The sequence below is a fragment of the Phascolarctos cinereus genome, unplaced genomic scaffold (assembly GCF_003287225.1).
Source record: "Phascolarctos cinereus isolate Bilbo 61053 unplaced genomic scaffold, phaCin_HiC Scaffold_4;HRSCAF=312, whole genome shotgun sequence".
Lineage (NCBI taxonomy): Eukaryota > Metazoa > Chordata > Mammalia > Diprotodontia > Phascolarctidae > Phascolarctos > Phascolarctos cinereus.
Window position 1 is genome coordinate 618810415 of NW_027555847.1, and position 19546 is coordinate 618829960.

Consider the following 19546-nt stretch of genomic DNA (forward strand, 5'->3'; position numbering starts at 1 on the left):
CTACTTTAAGATGTCCAGCTCTAATTCTTAAGGAAATTTTCCTTACATGAGCCAAAATCTGTTTCTGCAAATACCAGTTATTACTCTTAGTTCTGCCTTCTGGGCCCAAGCAGAGCAAATCTAATCCCCCTTCCATATGGCTGCCCTTCAGATACTTACAGATATGTGTCACGGCCATCCCTCCTCTATCTTAAGGCTTTCTCTTCTCCAGAATAAGCATCCCTAGTTCTTCAGCACACTTATGGTAAATTCTTTAATCCCCTCTCCCCACCACCATCCTGGTCATTCTCTTCTGGAAATAGTTCAGCTTTTCTGTATCGTTCCTAAAATATGCCACTGGGAGCTGACCATAGTGAGAACAATGAAAGTGTGATCAGAACAGACCTTTTTCAGCAAGCGTCATCTCGCCAACCTGCTCCCATCCTGCTCTTAAAAAGTTGATTCCTTGAAGCAAAGTAAAAGACTTTACTTTCATTCCTATTAAACTTTCTTATGTTCAACTCATGGTCCCAGCCAATTGAGATCTTTTTTTTTTATCTGACTCTTTTGTCCAACATGTTAGCTATCCCTTCTGGCTTCGTACCATCTACAATACCTAATAAGTATGCCATTTATGTCTTCATCCAAGTCATGGATGAAAAAACACAAAAACTGATGTAGTGGGGCACTAGAAACCTCTCCCTAAACTGAGACAAATCTGTAAATAAGTACACTTTGAGTCTGGTCATTCAACTAATTGTTCAGTGATTCGGTTGTGTCCAACTTTTCATGACCCTGTGGACCATAGCGCACCAACACTGTCCATGAGGTTTCCTTGGCAAAGAGACTGGAGTGATTTGCCATTTCCTTCTCCAGTGGATTAAGGCAAACAAAGGTCAAGTGACTTTCCCCTCACACAGCTAGTAAACGTTTGAGGTCAGATTGAACTCGGGTCTTCCTGCCTCCAGGCTCAGTGCTCTATCCGCTGAGCCATTTAGCTGCCCCCCTGAACCATCTAGCTCACATTTATTATCATCTCACCCCATTTCTCTCTATTATCTACAAAGCTAGCATGTGAGACCTTCCCTTGTTAAAATTCAAAAGTGCTACGTGAATAGCATTTCTCAGATCTACCAGCACAGTGACTGTTAAAAAAAGAAAATTCAGTTAATCTGGCATGACCTATTCTTGAGGAAGCCAAATGTACTTGAGAAGTTTTGTGGTCATTTTTTTTCTCTTTCTATTATGTTCTAGAATTTTGCTAGAAATTGAAGTTTACAAGTTCTGTTTTCTTCCTTTTGTTGGAAATTGTGCCAATGCTTGTTTTCCTCCAGCCGTTTTTCCAAGACCACTCACACTGGTTTCACAATCATACCCCCCAATTCTTATAGCCTGGGTTGATAGTTTATCCAGATTCAGTAACTTGAACTAATTAAAGGCAGCTGGATTCTTTCCTACTATCTCTTTCTTGTGTCCTTTGACTACATTAACCAGACAAATATCACTTATGTCTCAGGGAAACTGCAAACATAATTCCTCTCTACCTGACATGTTTTCTCTGTAGTCCATTGTTACTTAAGGCTGTATAGAAAATAACATGTCTTTGGAGTGGAGGGAGACAGGATATGTGATTTCATTAGTTTGCAGAATTCCCAATGAATAGATCAGAACTTGCCTTCCAATTTTTAGTCTTAGATTGATACTAGAGGCAGTAAGAAGTTGAATGGTTTAACTAGGGTCACACAGTCTCAGACCTGAACCCTTTATGCCATAATATATCAAATTACCTGGAGAACAACAACTAACATTTATATTGATATCTTCTGCACAAACTGGGACTAAAGGGTTTCATCAAATGATTTATATGGGACTTACTGTGTGTCAGGCACTGTGCTAACCACTTTATAATTGTAATCTCATTTACTGGGAGGTAGGTGCTTTTATGTTCTCCAGTTTATAGATGAGAAAACTGAGGCAAACAGAGATTAAGTGACTTTCTCAGAGTCACACAGCTTCTAAGTATCTGAGGCTGAGTCTAAACTCAGATTTTCCTGACTCCAGGCCCAACAATCTAACCACTGTACCACCTAGCTGAGATTTCGTTAATGTCTTAGCAGGTTCCCAACAATTTTTCCAACATGCTTCTTCAAATAAAGCGGTAAACAGCAATTAGTTTACTCCTGGCCCACAGAGAACACTGCCAATACCACACTGTGTAGTGATTTAGGAAGGGGTGTTTTTTCTTGGTATATGTTTGTTTTTAGACACCATCATTTCTTTATAAAGGAGCTATGTGCGCAGAAGACATGTTAATTTAGTTATGGCTGTATAGGCATGTTTGTGGTTGCCTTCTCTAGAGCCTCTGGAGACAGATTCAAGGAATGTGGAAAGAAAAACCTCCGCCCCTGTACTGTGGCTACAAATGGACTTTCTGTGACCAAGAAAGTTGAAGAACAGGCTATATGTTCCTTCTGCTGTGTGAGGTGAATATACCAAGAAAAATAAAGGCGTGAGCTATGAAGACGTTGGCAAGAGTTGCCAGGCCTCTTACATTCTGGAGGGCCCCAGTGATCTGTCCTTGGCCCTGTGCTCATCTGCATTTTTGTCAATGATTTGGATTAAGACATGAGTAGCATACTCATTAAATTTGCAGATGGCACAAAGCTAGAAAGAATAGCTAATATGGTAGATGAAAGAGATCTTACTTTAATTTTCCTTTGCATTTTTTGTACTGCATGACTTTCTCATTTCTGTCCATAATCTATCCTTTAAAAATAAATGGACCCCTATTTTGTCCTCACTTTCTTGATAGCATGAAGAATGCAACTATGAATGTTTCGTTGTTCAGACCTTTCAGTTGTGTCTGACTCTCTGTGACCTCATTTGGGGTTTTCTTGGCAGATACTGGAGTGGTTTGACCTTATCTTCTCCAGCTTACTTTACAGATGAGGAAACTGAGGCAAACGTGGTAGAGTGACTTGCCCAGGGCCACACAGTTAGTAAGTGTCTGAGGCCAGATTTGAACTCGGGAAGATGACTCTCCCTGACTCCAGGCCTAGTGCTCTATCCATTGGGCCGTCTAGCTTGCCCATTTTTTTTTATGGCATCTGTTTGGGGGTTTACTCTTGAAGTCTAGTCATGCCATCATTTTTCTTACATATTAAGGGAGACTCTAACTGAAACCTAAAAGGCTTGAAATACCTTGATTCATAAAAGCTCAAGTCATAACAATTGCCCTCTGAAGTTAGACGTAAGTTGCCTGTTTTGCTTGCTGGTCGCAGACCCACTATAAGCAGAATGAGAGAAAAGTCAGCTGTTAACTGGGTTTTGGATCCTGAGGATGGGTCATATATAGGAAGCTAACATAAAAGGGGGGAGATAGTTTTTTCCTCCCACTTTGAAACTTGCTTCTAAATGTGGTTTTATCCCGTTAAAGAAACAATACTGTAGAAAGATGAGGGGGGGGTTTTGCCACAAAGGAATCAAAGAAACTAAAAACCTTGTATCCCTGGAGTTCATGGTAGTCCATGAATAATGAGATTATAAACAATGAGATTCCTTAGGTCTAGTACTTAACATAGTAAAGAGAGAGAGAACAGAATTCAGAGGTGATCTGAGGTTGTAGTAGTGTTGGAGTAAGCCAGACCACTAAGTCAGTGCTATATAAAAAGTCCAGTATGCTTTTAGACGTTGGTTCAACCTGGGCTGCTTCAAAATGGAGTAAAAATAAAAACGAAAGCACTTTTAAAAAAATACACTCAGGGTATGACATAGAGTTTGATGAAGATAGACTGCTACCTTCATTTTAGGAGACCACCAAATTATCCTTCTTCTTTTTCACTTTCACTTTAAGCAGCAGGATAACACATCCAGAAAAAAAAAGAAAAGAAATGTTTCTCTAGTGACCAGCTTCCAATTATATATTTTTTGTCTTGCTTAAAGACTGAGTCCTAAATAATCAAATACCCCTAAGACATTTGTCCCCACCCAGCTTGCTCCCATAAATAGAAACTAGAAGAGATAAGGTTAGGAAATCAAAGAATATTAGATCTGGAAATCACTTTGTCTTATCACCAAGCATTTCATTTTACAAATGAGGAGACTGAGGCCCAAAGAAGCTAGGCTTATTTATGTACATATGATGATAACTGGTAATATGATGATGATGATGATGATTGCATCTGTATAGCACCTTAAGATTTGCAAAGCACTTTACAAAGATTATCTCATGTGATTTCTTACAACAACCCTGGGAGGTAAATGCTATTATTATCCACATTTTATAGATGTGGAAACTGAGGTAGACAGGGTCATACATCTAGTAAGTGTCTGAGACTGAATTTGAAATTAGGTCTTAATGATTCCAGATCCATCACTCTGGCAATATCTAGCTACCTCATATTTTATGCCCAATTTTCCCCCTAAAAAAGATCATAAACTCTATAAGGGAAAGTTATTTTCCATAGTTTTATTTCTTGCACTTTTTACGTGCTGGATGATATGACACTTTGATGGATCTATATTTTCATCAGTGTGGGAATCCCTCCCCTAATCCATATTGCAATACCTAAGATTCCACAGTCAAAAGGGAGGTGCTTATTCAACCAGTAGAATTTGTTTTGTCTTTAGAAATTTTGATGCTGCACTATTTTTTTCCCCTAAAAACATACACCCTGGGGCAAAGACCTAGTCTTCTATTACTTCCTCTAAAGGCCTGACTACTGCTGGGATTCAGCAAAGCAAGAATCATCATTTTAAAGCTTTGTCAGGATAAAGTATGAGCTGCATGTAAGAAATAAAGAACTCACTCTAGGAACAGTGGGGAGACAAAACCTCTAGAGAACACAGGGGAAATGAAATGTGGCTGGCCAACTATGCCCGATGTGTTGGCATTATTAAAAAATGTCGTGGGGAGGATTAATGTGCAGACTGTAGGCACAATTTTCAAATCTCTGCCTTTTTCAGCCCTTGTCTTCTAACTCCACATCGTCTGAAAGGCTGAAAGTCCAGGAAGACAAGCACAAAAAAATCATCAGGAGGTTGCAAAAAATGCAAAATTTGAATTGAATAATTCATTGTTGCTTCCCTCTTCCCTTCCCCTCTCCTTTGTATCATTTCCTTATTAATAACCTGTGTAATTACTTCTTGATGAATAGCAGTTAAAGCAACACACCATATATCACACCAAATGTTTGATAGTGAGTTGGCAGTATGTTTCAAATGATGTTGTTATTAATAGGATATAACTGAAGTCAAAATACTTCCACGTGACTTATTTTTAAATAACAGCAGTGTTTAAATGCTATTGTTTTAACTAAAAGAAGATTTTTGAAAATTAGAGTTGTTCTCATTAAGGACATTTAACAGAACTCAAAGATCATTCATTCACCAATAAGCATTTATTAAGTGCCTGCTGTGTTCCAGGTACCATGCTAGGCGCTGAGGAGACAGATAAAAAATGAATCAGTCCCTGTCCTCATAGAGCTTACATGTTATAAGAGGAAACAGCAGATACACAGATAAGGAAATAAAAATATATATGGGGCAAATATATACAAAATAAATACAAAATAATTCAAGGTAGAAAATGGGCACTACATCAGTTGAGGTATGGCTGAACAAATTATGGTGTATGAACGTAATGGAATACTATTGTGATATAAGAAGTGATAAGGGGCAGCTAGGTAGTGCAGTGGATAGAGCTCTAGCTTTGGAGCCAGGAGGACCTGAGTTCAAATTTGGCCTCAGACACACACTCACTAACTCTGTGACTCTGGGCAAGTCACTTAACCCCAATTGCCTCACCAAAAAAAAAAAAAGGTGATGAGCAGGCAGATTTCAGAAAAACCTAGGGAGACTTATATGAACTAATGCTGAGTGAAGTGAGCGGAACCAGGAGAGCATTGTTCTCTGTGACAGCCACATCAGGCGATGACTAACGTTCATAGACTTGGCTCTTCTCAGCCATCTGAGACAACTCCAAAAGACTCATGATGGAAAATGCCATCCACATCCAGAGAAAGAACTGTGGAGTCTGAATGCATGTGGAAGCCTACTATTTGCTCTCTCTTGTTTTGTTTCTTCTTTCTCGTGATTCCTCCCATTGGTTCTAATTCTTCTTTATAACATGACTAATGTGAAAATATGTTTAATATGAATGCAAATGTAGAGCTGATGTCAGATTGCATGCTGCTTTGGAGAGGAGGAAGAGGAGAGAGGAGAAAATTTAAAACTCAAAAGCTTATGGAAGTGAATGTTGTTGAAAACTAACAATAAATAAATAAACATCTTTTTAAATGGGCACTAGCAGCTACAGGGATCAAGATAAGTCTTATGTAGGAGTTGGCACTTAATCTGAGTTTTGTATGATGCTAGAGATTCTAAGAGGCAAAGGTGAGGACAGAGGATGATCCAGGAAGTGGGGGAGGGCCTATGCAATGACACAGAGACAGGAGATGAAATGTCATGTGTAGAGAATGGCAAGAAGGTCAGTTTGATTGGAAAACAGAGTACAAAAGTGGATCGGGGAAGAGGAGAGAGCAAGCATTTATTAAGCACCTATTATGTGCAGGGCAGCTGAGTGGTGCAGTGGATAGAGTGCTGGGCCTGGAGTCAGGAAGACCTGAGTTCAAATTTGGCCTCAGGTATTAGATGTGTGACCTTGGGCAAGTTACCTAACTCTGTTTGCGTCAGTTTTCTCATTTGTAAAATGAGCTGGAGAAGGAAATGGCAAACCACTCCAGTATCTTTGCCAAGAAAGCCCCAAATGGGGTCACAAAGAGTTGGACACGACTGAACAACATGTGGTAAGTGCTTTTACAAATGCTTATCTCATTTGATCTTACAACAACCCTGGGAAGTAGGTGCTGTTATTATCACCATTTTACAGTTGAGGAAACTGAGGCAGACAGAGGCTAAGTGATTTGCTCTGGGTTACAGAGCTAGTAAGTATCTGAGGCTGGATTTGAATTCAGATCTTCCCAACTCTAGACACAGTAACTGACTAGATATGTAATGGGCAGTAAGTCTGGGAGACTTGAACTAGGTTGACAGATGCTTTAAAAGCCCAGCAGAGGAATTTGTGTTTCATCACAGAGGTATCTGGGAGTCACTGGTGTCCCTCAAGGAAGTGACGTAGTCAATCTCGTGTTTTAGGAATATCACCTTTGAAGCTATGTGGACAATGGATTGGAGTGGAAAGAGACTTGCAATGGAGAAGCCAATGAGAGGCCTTTGCACTAGTCCAGGTGAGAGGTAATGAGGGCCCGACTAGCTCTGTGAGTGAAGAGAAGGGGACAGATTTGGCTGATGGTTCGGAGGTGGACTTAAAGAGACTTGGTGGTCAGCTGTGTGACCCTGGGCAAGTCACTTGACCCTGATTGCCTCACAAAACAACAACAACAACAACAAGAACAACAAAATCTTGGTTGCTGATTAGATGTGGATAGGTAAGGAAAAGGCAAGAATTGGGGATGGCACTAGGATTACAAACCTGGGTGACTTGAGGGACAGTTATGACCTCTGCGTGCCCCAGAAACAGGATGACCATTACATGTAGAAAATAGTGTAGGAATAATACTATTGGCATCATAGAAAGAGTGCTAAATTTGGAATCGGAGGACCTGGATCCACCATTTACTACCTCTGTGACCCTCTGAATGTCAGAAATAAAACTGAATGCCAGTCTCCTCATTTGTAAAATAATAATAATAGCTAACACGTGTATAGCTTTTGTTATGTGGTCAGCGCCTTACAGTTATCATCTCACAACAACCCTAGGACATAGGTGCTGTTATTATCCCCATTTTACAGATGAGGAAACTGAGGCAGGCAGAGGTTAAAGTGACTTGCCTAGGGTCACAGCTAGGAAGTATCTGAGTCAGGATTTAAACTCAGGTCTTCCTGACTTCAGGCCCTATGCTCTATCCACCGCACCACCCTCAAGTTTCCTTCCAGGCCCAACTTTTTAATCCTCTGAAACTACCATCCTGCCAGGCTTTATCATCATGTGTGATTTTTATACATGTCTTAATGTAAATCCTTCATAGAAGATCTCCATCAATACACTGAAGACCTTCCTTTGAATTTTTTTTACAATTTCTTGGATGTCAATCCAGGACTTGAGCTGTTGTCTTTCATTCTTGCTATGTGACCAGTCTGACTGAATTTCTGTCATCCATGCTATCAATGATGTCTTTTACACCACTTGTCACATCATTGAAATGCCATGTTGCAGCGCATGCTTACACTCAACAGGTATTTTTTCCTTTGAGTCATCTGCAGTTTTGATTCTTCTGAAGTTGTAGTATTCGATGGTTCACAGACATATAGGCTGACTGGAGGAATGCTGGGTTTATTAAAAAGATGAGTTTCTGCAGCAACAAGCTGCCTGACATTACAAAAAATACTGTGCAAATTTCCCACATACAATACAAACCAATCTCTTTCTCTTACTCATTCCTGAGCCCAGGAGCTCAGAATCTCAGATTGGGAAGCAGCCTCAAAGATCATGTGATCCAGCCCGAACAAAGAATCCCTTCTATAATATTTCTAATTAACAAGCATTTATTGAGAAACTAATAGGTACCAAGCACCCTGCCAGGTTGCCATAGCCAATAAATAAATAAATAACCATCTAATGGCCAACCTTCTGGTGAGGAGCCTCTTTATTCTTGGTTAGATGAATCTTTGGATAGCAGTCTACTGCTGGACCCATACACAAAACCTTTCTAGTGTTGTAGAACATGCTAGGACTGCAAGTGGAGACTAGCACACCCTGTGAGATCTGGAGGACCCAACTCTCTTTCATGCTTGGTAAGGCATTAAAGTAAGGTTTTGTTTCTTCAGTTATTAGATGACTTACCCAATACTTCAGCTAGTCAGGCCTGACTTCTTTCTGTGTCGTGACTGCCAGAGAGCACATGGTGTCAAAGAAGAGTATGGATGACCTCCATTGGATTTGCAGAATATACCTGGGATCTAAACACCTTTCTCTGAGTCCAAGGGGAGGGGCTGGGAAGTTGTGTTCATGGCATCCATGGAAGTAAGGGAAATCTATCCTTTCAAAGGAAACAAAATCAGTTGGACCAGCTCCACAGAAAGCAGTTTAAGTAAAGTATTCCATATTTTTAATTTCTATCTACTAGACAGAGTTTCTAAAAAGCAGTGGAGAAATGAAGGGCATCTTTCCATTCCCACTCCCTCTGTTCCAGGACTGTAAAAGGACTCATGTTTATGCCATAAGAGCATTAATTGAAAAAAGAGTATGTTTAGTTTGAAGAAGAAAAGACTCAGGGGAACAGGATTGTTCTTTTGGAGTATGTGAATGGACTTAAAGTGGAAGCTAGGTGGTACAGTGGCTAGAGCACTGTGCCTGGAATCAGGAAGACTCGTATTCCCAAGTTCAAATCTAGCCTCAGACACTATCTGCCTGACTCAGGGCAAATCACTTAACCCTGTTTGCCTCAGTTTCCTCATCTGTCAAATGAGCTGGACGAGGAAATGGCAAACCACTCCAGTACTTTTGCCAAGAAAATCCCAAATGGGGTTACAAAGAGTCAGACAATAATGAAATGGAAGAAGAGGATAATATTGTGGATGAGGAGCTGCCCTTGAAGTCAGGAAAATCCAAGTTCAAGTACTACCTTAAAGGCACACACGTTCAGCATGTCACAACTTGTCAGTGCCCCAGGCAACTGTTTAAGACTTATGTTGTACAACAGTTGCCAACCTATGGTGGTGGAGGGAGTTTCCTCACTGGAAGTTCTCCATACCAGTGAGATCACAAATTTGGACATGATTAAATTTGTTTTGTTTGGCCTCAGAGGTCAGAACAAGAAGCAAGGAGCAGGAGCTGGGAGGAGCAAAAGAGGTTAATCTAGAAACAGAGACAAACTTCCACAGATGCTGCTCCCAGGTTAACTTTATCACCTCTAATCTCATCACCAGCCTGCTAACTCAAGCCTTGATTGATACCACCTCCTTCAGCCCTGTCTCCCCTCTGACTGGAGGACTACCAAACCTCCTCCCAATGCCTGCCTTTATAGAGGGCAGAAACTAGAATTTTCAGCTTACTCCACTGTGCATCTGCTACTCTGCCTGATGTTGACCCCACAGAACAGAATGCCCCTATACCAGGTGTCCCTTGGTCTCGCCCCACCTTCTGCTTTCCCACCTCCTTTTGTGTCTTGTCCCCCTTCAATTAGATTATAAGATTCAGGAGGGCAGGGGGCATCTTTCTGTTTATTAATTGCATGCCCAGCACTTAGCACAATGCCTGGCACATAGTAAGTGCTTTATAAATGTAGATTGGATTGGATTGGAAGTAGAGTTATCCAGAAATAATATGGGCAGGTGCATGGGAAGTAGGTCCCCCTTTACTGAAGGCCTTCAAACAAAGGCTTCAAACAAAACTTATCAGGAACATTGACTATGGTATTCTCTTTGGGGCTAAATCTTCAATTCAGTAGTTATTGAAGTAGATTCCTTCCAACTTGGAGATTCTGGGCCTGATACCCCATCCCTTTCCACTTGAGCTCTTTAACCATACCCAAAGTGAAGATTATTCACAGCTCCCTAGGCCAGCAGAATATGGCCCTCTGGGGTAGGTGGACTCTGCTCAGAAGCTTTGGAAACCTCTGTCCTTATGTAAAACCTGAGAGCTGGGGACAGCTAGGTGGCGCAATAGATAGAGCATCGGCCCCAGATTCAGGAGGACCCCAGTTCAAATCCAGCCTCAGACACAACACTTAGTAGTTGTGTGACCCTGGGCAAGTCACTTAACCACATTGCCTAGCCAAAAAATAAAACAAAAAACCTGAGAGCTGCCAATAGCTCGGTTATTGCCTCACCCACCTCTTTTCCTTGAGTTGATCTTCCCTGAATCAAAAACCAAGGGAAGTCTGCTGGTGTTTTCCTTTTAGAATTTAAGCATATCCTTCACCTAAGACAGTCTTGGAAGATGGAATAGACTCAGGAATACTGGCTAAGCCCATTGACGTAAGCACTGTTTTCTGAATAGGAAGGGATTGGTAACAATCCAAGACTTTTCAGTACTTAAAATAAAGGAGCTAAACGGAGGAGCCCATTCATGGGCACTTAATACAATGTGATTTTTCTTTGCTGTTGGGGATCTCCTAACTTTACCTCATTAGCGCATCAAAGCCTCCTCTGAAAAGATACCATAACACACATATCACAGAGTCGATTAAGAACTGGCTTCAGAACCCAGGTCTAGGTTCAAATCCCACTGCTAATATATATTGGAAGTTGCAAAAATCTTAGGGCCACTTTAAGCTATGAAAGTCCAACATACACACGGTGCCCCAAAACTTAGTGCTGTTTTAAAATATTAAAGTGTAATGTATAATGTACCTGATGCCCCAGAAGTCTTAGTGCTATTTTAAGCTATTAAAGCCTCAAGTGTAACATAGTATCCCCAAAGTCTTAGGGCAGTTTTGAGCCATGAAGGTGCAACATATAATATACATGGTATCCCGAAAGTCTTACTGTTGTTCTAAGCTGTTAAACCCTAACATATACATGGTGTCCCAAAAGTCTTAGGGCAGTTTTAAGCTATACTGCCCTAAAACTTTTGGGACACCTGGAGCATGACCCTGGGCAAGTCTTTTCGCTTCTTAGTGCCCTAGGCAGCTCTCTAAGACTCTGAGTTTCAGAGAAGGTGCTGACATGCATTGGTGGAGAGAATTTCCTCATCTAATAGTTCCTTATGCCAATGAAATTACAAATCCAGCCCTTATTCCTTTCATGTTAGGTAAATCCTCATGCATGTGTCCCCCAATGGTGTAAATTCCTCGAGGTGGGGGATTGTTTTCATTTTTGTCTTTGCATCACCAGCTTCTAAGTGCTTGACACATAGTAAGCACTCAAGTACCTGTGGATTGAATACTTTTTTCAATGCTTTCTGAAGTAACTCTAGCAACTTTATCCCCATTTTATAGATGAGGAAAGTGAGGCCCAAAGAGAATGTGACCTTCCAGGATCACACAACTGGTAAGTGTTAGAACCAGGTTTCAAATCTAAGCCTCATGACTTTGTGACCTGTGCCTTTTTTTTTCTATCTCATAATGCCTCAGTGGCCAGCCTTCTAGTGATGAGCCTCTCTGAACTTAGTCTAGTCATTAAATATTTATTAAGCACCTACTATGTGCCAGGCACAGTATTAAGCGCTGTGGATACAAAAAGAGGCAAAAGACAGTTCCTGCCTTCAAGAAGCTCCTAATTTAACTTAGCCAGGCTGGCTCTTACATACCAAGCTTTGCTTGAGGCCTTTCTAGCTTCACAGAACGTGACAGAGATGCTACTCCACTGGCAACAGAAGCAACAACAACCCAACCTTAATTGAGTGCCTACTGGATGCGAGGCACTGTGCTAAGCCTTGGAGATACAGGAATACATAGGACCTGTTCTCAAGGGACCTACAATGTAATTGGGAAGATGCCATGGGCAATCAGCTGATAAGAGGGCAGAGTCATATGAATGCAAAAAAATAAGAGGTCCAAGCAGTTGGAGGTGAGATTTGGGGAGGGATAGATCGCTTTCAGGGTAGCTAGGTGGCACAGTGGACAGAGAGGAGTGAGGAATGACTGGAGTGAGGAAGACTCGTCTTCCTGAGTTCAAATCTGGCCTCAGACACTAATTATGTGACTTTGGGCAGGTCACCTAACACTGGCTGCCTCACATTCCTCATTTGTAAAAATGAACTGGAGAAGAAAATGCAAGCCACTCTAGTATCTTTGCCAAGAAAACCCCAAATGGGGTCACAGAGAGTCAGATATGACTGAAAACAACTGAAAAACAGCAAGATGGATTTCACCTGGTGGCATCTGCTCCCTGGTGGTACCAGAGGTAAACCTTGATAAAGTTGGGGAAGGAGTTCATTTCAGGCACAGCAGTTGGCATGAGCAAAGACAGAGAGGTGGGGCAGGGGAGGACGAAAAGGGGGGGGGCAGTCCAGAGTAATTCACTTTGCCCAGAACACAAAATAAGGAGGAATAGAAGGATAATAGGAAAGATAAACTGGACTCTGATTTCCATAGAAGACAGACTTTTATATCTGTTTCTGAATTCAATCTGTTGTGATCGTTGTTTTCATTGATGTTGGTTGTTGTCAAAGTGATCTTTCTAAAGCATAGATCTGATCATCACACACACACACACACACACACACACACACACACACACACACACGATCACCTCCAGTGGTTCCCTGTCACCTCCAGAAAAAAATGAAAAATTCTATGTTTGGTGTTTATAACCTGCACCCCATCCCCAACTTCTCAGTAATCTTCTATCTTCTCTTCCTTCCTACCTCCTCCAGAGACAGCCTCCTTGCTGTTCCTTAACAAGAGTGTCTTATCTCCTGACTTCAGACATTTTCACTGCCTGTCCCTTATACCTGGAATGCTTTCCTTCTTCATCCCCATCTTCTGCCTTCCCTGACTTCCTTCAAGTCCCACCTAAAATTACACTTTCTATCGGAAGTCTTTCCTAATCTCACTTTATTCTGTCTTCCTTCTGTTGATTATCCCCAATTTATTCTGTCTGTATCTTGTTTTTACATACCTATGTTGTCTCTCCCATTAGTCTGTGAGCTCCTTGAAAGCAGGGACAGTCTTTTTTCCTTTCTTTGTATCCCCAGTGTTTAGAACAGTACCTGGCACATAGTAGACACTTAATATATTCTTATTCTCTGACTTTCTGAATGAAGTAGGTCAAGAAAATCCAGCCTAACATTGAAATGTAGTTGAAAAAGGGAGGAGGGTTTAATAGTATTTAATAGTATTAATTATAACAATGGTATTAATAATAATATTATATAATATGTGATATAATATAAATATATATATTTTTTTGGTGAGGCAATCAGGGTTAAGTGACTTGCCCAGGGTCACATAGACAGTAAGTGTCAAGTGTCTGAGGTTGGATTTGACTCCAAAGCTGGAGCTCGATCTACTGCACCACCTAGTTGCCCCGAAAATATCTTAATATTATTGTAAAATATTATATTATAAAATATTATTATAAAAATTAATTTTAACCCAGATGAGAATCTAAAGGACTCTAGGGGTCCTAGAATTTCACTTAGAGAATTGCTGATCTAGATCAGCCCCTGCAATAACAATATAATTTGTTTAGCACCTACTGTGTATTAGGCATTATGTATGGTGCTGTGGATGCAAGGAATAACACAACATAGGCCCATCCCTGAGGTCGTTTACATTTTGTTGGAGGAAGAGATGTGGAGTAGAGAATAAAATAAATATAGAAAATTTATCATAACATACATGTGATATAAGTGTAAAGAAGGGAGTTTCCCCAAATAACCCAACAATATAGTTGTAAAGGAATTACCTAAACAGTCCTCAAAGTGTGAAGTTCCTTAAATCAGTCTGATGGAATTATAGGGCACGGGCCACTAGATGAAGGTGACTTGTGAGATACTATAAGGAGGACCGTGCCCATTGCATCTGAGACAAAAAGCAGCCTAGCACCATTCTAAGTTGTTGCTTGTCCTTCCTTCTTGAAAAGGGGCAGTGACATCAGGAAGGTGATGTCTTGATTTGCAAATGAGTTAGATTTAAGTGAGGCAGAGCTGGGCAAAGTCACCAGCTTCATTCTCTCCTCTAGAGCCATCTGGGTCCAGTAGCAAGACATAGATCAGGATGACTGGAGGTGGCCCCAGATGCAATGGGAGACCTTGGCCTTTTTGTCTGAGTGATCAAAGCTAGGTAAGAAATGAGGTGAGAGACAGCCTCTTTTACCTACTAAAAAAAAAAATCAATCTGGGAAGGGAAGACCTTCAGGGTTTCTGGCCAGAACAGAAAAATATTGCTATTTACACTCACTCTGAGCCATCAAAACCCAAACAATTCTAAGTTAGTCAACTCTGAAGAAAGAGTTTATTTTGCTCTGTTTCTCTTGGGCCTTCTGGAGAGTATAGCGATGGGGAGGAGGGCATTTCTCTCTCTGCCCTCCCCCGCCCATTGGCAATGGATGTTTTGAAGCAGAAGCACATGATAGCTATTTAGTGTCGCAAGGAGCCAGCTGTAGCGTCCAGTTGAGTCAGAGAACGATCCAAGAGTCTGGAGCTGGGAATCTTGCTCAGGGGATGGCAAGCCAAGAGCCTGCTTGGCACCAAAGCCAAAACTCCTGCTGGTCCTAGGGTATGGATTCCATTTCTTTTTATTCCCAGAAAAAAAAAAAGTCCCTAAGCAGTCCCTAAGCCAGGATTTCAGCTGAGCCCAAAGCTAGAGAAGGGAGAGATCACGGCTGTGTATTAGACTCCATGAGTCCAACAGAGCAATGCACCCAGCAAAGATACCTCAGCAGCAAGGAGCAGTCTGAAGACACTGGAGGCATTGCAAATATAAATTACCTTGGCTGAAAAAACAGCCACAGCTTTTTTCTCTTCTAAGAAACTCTTTCAAGTATCATCAAAGACCGGCCTGTCCTCCCGTGTGGGGTAGGTTTGTCCCTGGTGTTTAATCTTCTAGATGAAGTATATGGCTGTTTAAATACAGGTCAAACACTCATTTATTGAGTAACTGGGATGGATAAGACCCTATGTGAAGTACTGGAGAAAGAAAGACAAAAATGAAACTGTCCCTGCCCTCAGGAGCTGTTTTTAGTTCAGTCTTCTTTCAGTTCCTAAATTCATCGTACACTTTTTTGTTGTCAGTCGATCTGAATCTGTGTAACCCCATTTGAGGTTTTCTTGGCAGGGATACTGGACTGATTTGCCATTTCCTTCTCCAGCTTGTTTTACAGATGAGGAAACTGAGACAAACAGGGTTAAATGATTTGCCCAGGGTCACACAGCTAGGAAGTGGTCTGAGGCCAGATGTGAACTCAGGAAGATGTCTTCCTGACTCCAGGCCCAGCACTCTATCTGCTGTGCCACCTAACTGCCCACACATTTTGCTGTTAGCAGGCCTATAAGCTTTCTAAGAAATGTAAAGAAAGGTCTTGCATTTTGCTGTATGAGCATTTGGTTTGAACATGATGCCATTGAGGTTAAGCTGGAAAGGTCTGGTCTTTCTTAGGGGTTTGTTAGTTTCACTGTTTCCTAACCAGGGATTAAACCTTAAACCTCAAGTAGGCATTTGACAGTTAAAAGTCCTGGGGTATCATGGGAAATGTGAGAGTGGAGAGAGGGTCAGCGCAAACCCATTACAAAAATTTAAAAATCATATCACTTTCATAGATGAATGCAAAGGAATGTCCCGGGTGAGGAGCAGCCGTCTAGGCATGTATCCTAAAAGGGAAAAGTAGGGGAGCAAAATTAGTAGTACTACCAAAAAACCCCTCACAATCTCTGAAAAGGAAATTGTAAAGTGGAAAGGCATAAGGGCCAAGGTGTTGAACTTTGAGCCAGAAAAATCAGGCTTCAAATCCCACACTTATTAGCTATGTGAATTTAGGCAATTAATTCAACCTCTCTCAGCCTCAGGTTTCCTCATTTGTAAAATGATGATAGTAGCACCCACCTTAAGGGGTTTTAAGTTTCAAATGAAATAATGTATGTGAAATACCTTGCAAAACTTAAAGTACACTTTATAAATTTAAGCCAAAATTTTAAAAAATATAATACTACACAGCTGCTAAATTTACAAGTCAGACATGAAGCCTAGACATGCAGTAAGACATATGAGCTAGCTGTGACATTTACTTTATTGCTCAACTGGGGAGTTTGTGATCATTCTAATCACATCCCTTCTTGTCCCCAGGCCTACAAAGCTTCCAGTCACATATTGATAAAGAGCCTGCCTCTCCCTGTGCCCGGTCAGACACTCCCTGCTCCCTGCCCAGGTGCTGAGTGACTGGCATTTGGTATTACCAAAGTACTGAAGCTTCCTAAGAGTAAGGAGTAAACCTCCTTTTCCAAGTTGGGGATAAGCAGAAATGACGGCCATGGAATGGGTGGATTTTCCTTTACTGAGAGAATAAAGAGGAGGTGATAAGACTTGTGCAGAGATGCAAAGCTGGGCTTAGGACCCAAGACTGCTGGTTTTTCCACTCCCTAATTTAGGCCACACCCCTTGCCAGGTCCAGCTTTATTTATAAACTAAATAGGTGGCCATGGATGTGGTGAAACTTGAGGAGTATCAGAAAACCTCAGCCCTAAAAGATCTCTGTGTGTTGCTGAAAATATCAATAAAAATGATAATCCAGTCCATCCTCTAACCCAGAGGTATCAAAGTCAAATACTTGTTGTTGTTCAGACCTGTCTGACTCTTTGTAGACCATACAATCCATGCGGTTTTCTGGCAAAGATACTGGAGTGGTTTGCTATTTCCTTCTCTAGTGCCAAGAGAGGTCAAGTGACTTGCCCAGGGTCACATAGTAGTAAGTGATTGAGGATGGATTTAAACTTGGATCTTCCTGACACCAAGCCCAGTACTCTACCCACCGAGCTCCCTAGCTGCCCACTATTCTAGTGTAGCCAGAACCAAGTTAAAATGTAATTAGGAAATATTTAACAAAATGAATAAAAAATACAACACAGATAATGTTAATTTGTGATTTTCTAAGTTAATATTCGAAGGCAGCTAGGTGGCACAGTGAATAAAGTGCCCAGGCCTGGAGTTAGGAAGACGCATCTTCCTAAATTCAAATCTGTCCTCAGACACCTATCTATGTGACCCCTGGGAAAATCATTCAACCCTCTTTGCCTCAGTTTCCTCTTCTGTAAAATGAGTTGGAGAAGGAAGTGCCAAACCACTCCAGTATTTTGCCAAGAAAACCCCAAATGGGGGTCACCAAGGGTTGCTCATGACTGAAACAACTGAACAAGTAAATACGCAACCTGAAGGGACCCATTTCCATTTGAGTTTGACGTTACTGCTCTACCCAACAGACAAACCAATTTACCTAAAGCACTGATCTCACCATGTCACTCTGCTGTTCAATAAATTCCAGGGGTCTAGGACCAGTCAGTCAGCCAACAAGCATTTATTAAGCCCCTGTTAAGCGCTAGAGATACAAAGAAAGGTAAAAGATATTCCCTACTCTCAGGAAGCTCCCAGTCTAACAGGGAGGAAACATTAAAAAAGCTATATGCATACACACACACACACACACACACACAAACACACAATATGAATGAAAATACGAATGTTGGGGATTATCAAAAGAAATATGGCGCTAGAACTAAAGGGGAACCAGGAAAGGCCTCTTGCAGAAGGCAAGATATTAGCTGGAACTTAAAGGAAGCCAGGGGAGCCAGGAGGTAGAGATGAGGAGGGAGAAAGATTAGAGGACAAGTGGTAATTCCCAGAGTTGGGAGATGGAGTAGCTACAGCTAGGAGGCCAACGTCACTGGATCCCACAGTACATATTGGAAAGGTAAGAAGGAGCCAGGTTAGGAAAGGCTTTAAAAGCCAAACAGAAGATTTTATATTTTTTCCTGGAGGCAGAAAGGGGCCCCTATTGTTGTTGTGGAATTGATTGAATAGGGAAATGATATGGTCAAACTTACACTTTAGGAAAATCACTTGGACAGCTGAATGGGAAATGGGCTAGAGTGAGGAGATCAATCAGGTTATTGCTGTGGTCTAGGTGTGAGGTGCTAAGGGCCTGCACCAGAGTGGTGGCAGTGTCAAAGGAGAGAAAGGGGATATATACAAGAGATGTTAGGAAGGAACCATTGACAGCCCTTGGCAACAGATTGGATGGGGTAGGGTGAGAAGGAGGGAGAAGTAGAATAGTGGTACCCTCAAGAGTAATAAGGAAGTTAGGAAGAAGGGAAGAAAACACATTCAGTTTGGCATCAAAGACAAAATTCTGTTTGATATTTAAAGCACTTTCTAACCTTACCTCAATCTACCTTGTCATATTTATTTAACTTACATTATTCCCTTTTACAAACTCCATGGTCCAGCCAGATTGACTCTCTTGTTTCTCAAATACAACCCTTCATGTCTCAGTGATTTTGCCTGCCTCTCCTATATGTTCAGCCAGAATCACCTAAATAAAGAAAGCATAAACCGAAAAAAACCTACCTAACTACACTAATTATCCTTCAACTATCATTAATTATAGCTTTCTCAGCATCAGAACTCATAATATTTTACATCATATTCAAAACCACACTCATCCCCACCCTAATTATTATTACACGATGAGAAAACCAAAATGAACAACTAAACGCCGGACTTTACCTCCTGTTCTATACCCTAGTAGGATCCATTCCTCTCCTAATTGCCCTACTATTTATACACAACAACCTAGGATCACTACATATCCTAACTGTGACTATAATTTCAAATACCCTAAAACCTTCTTACTCTAACTCAATCCTATGATATGCATGCATAACCGCATTCATAGTTAAAATACCCCTATACGGCCTCTGTCTCTGACTACCAAAAGCACATGTAGAAGCCCCAATTGCAGGATCAATAGTCCTAGGAGCCATCTTACTATACTCCCCTGTTCTCCTTGGCCTCTTAGAATTCCTAGTTTCCTTCAAAGCTTGGCTCATTGCCAACATATACTTGAGGCCTTTTAATTCCCTCAAGCTACTAGTACCCTTCCCACAAGGACT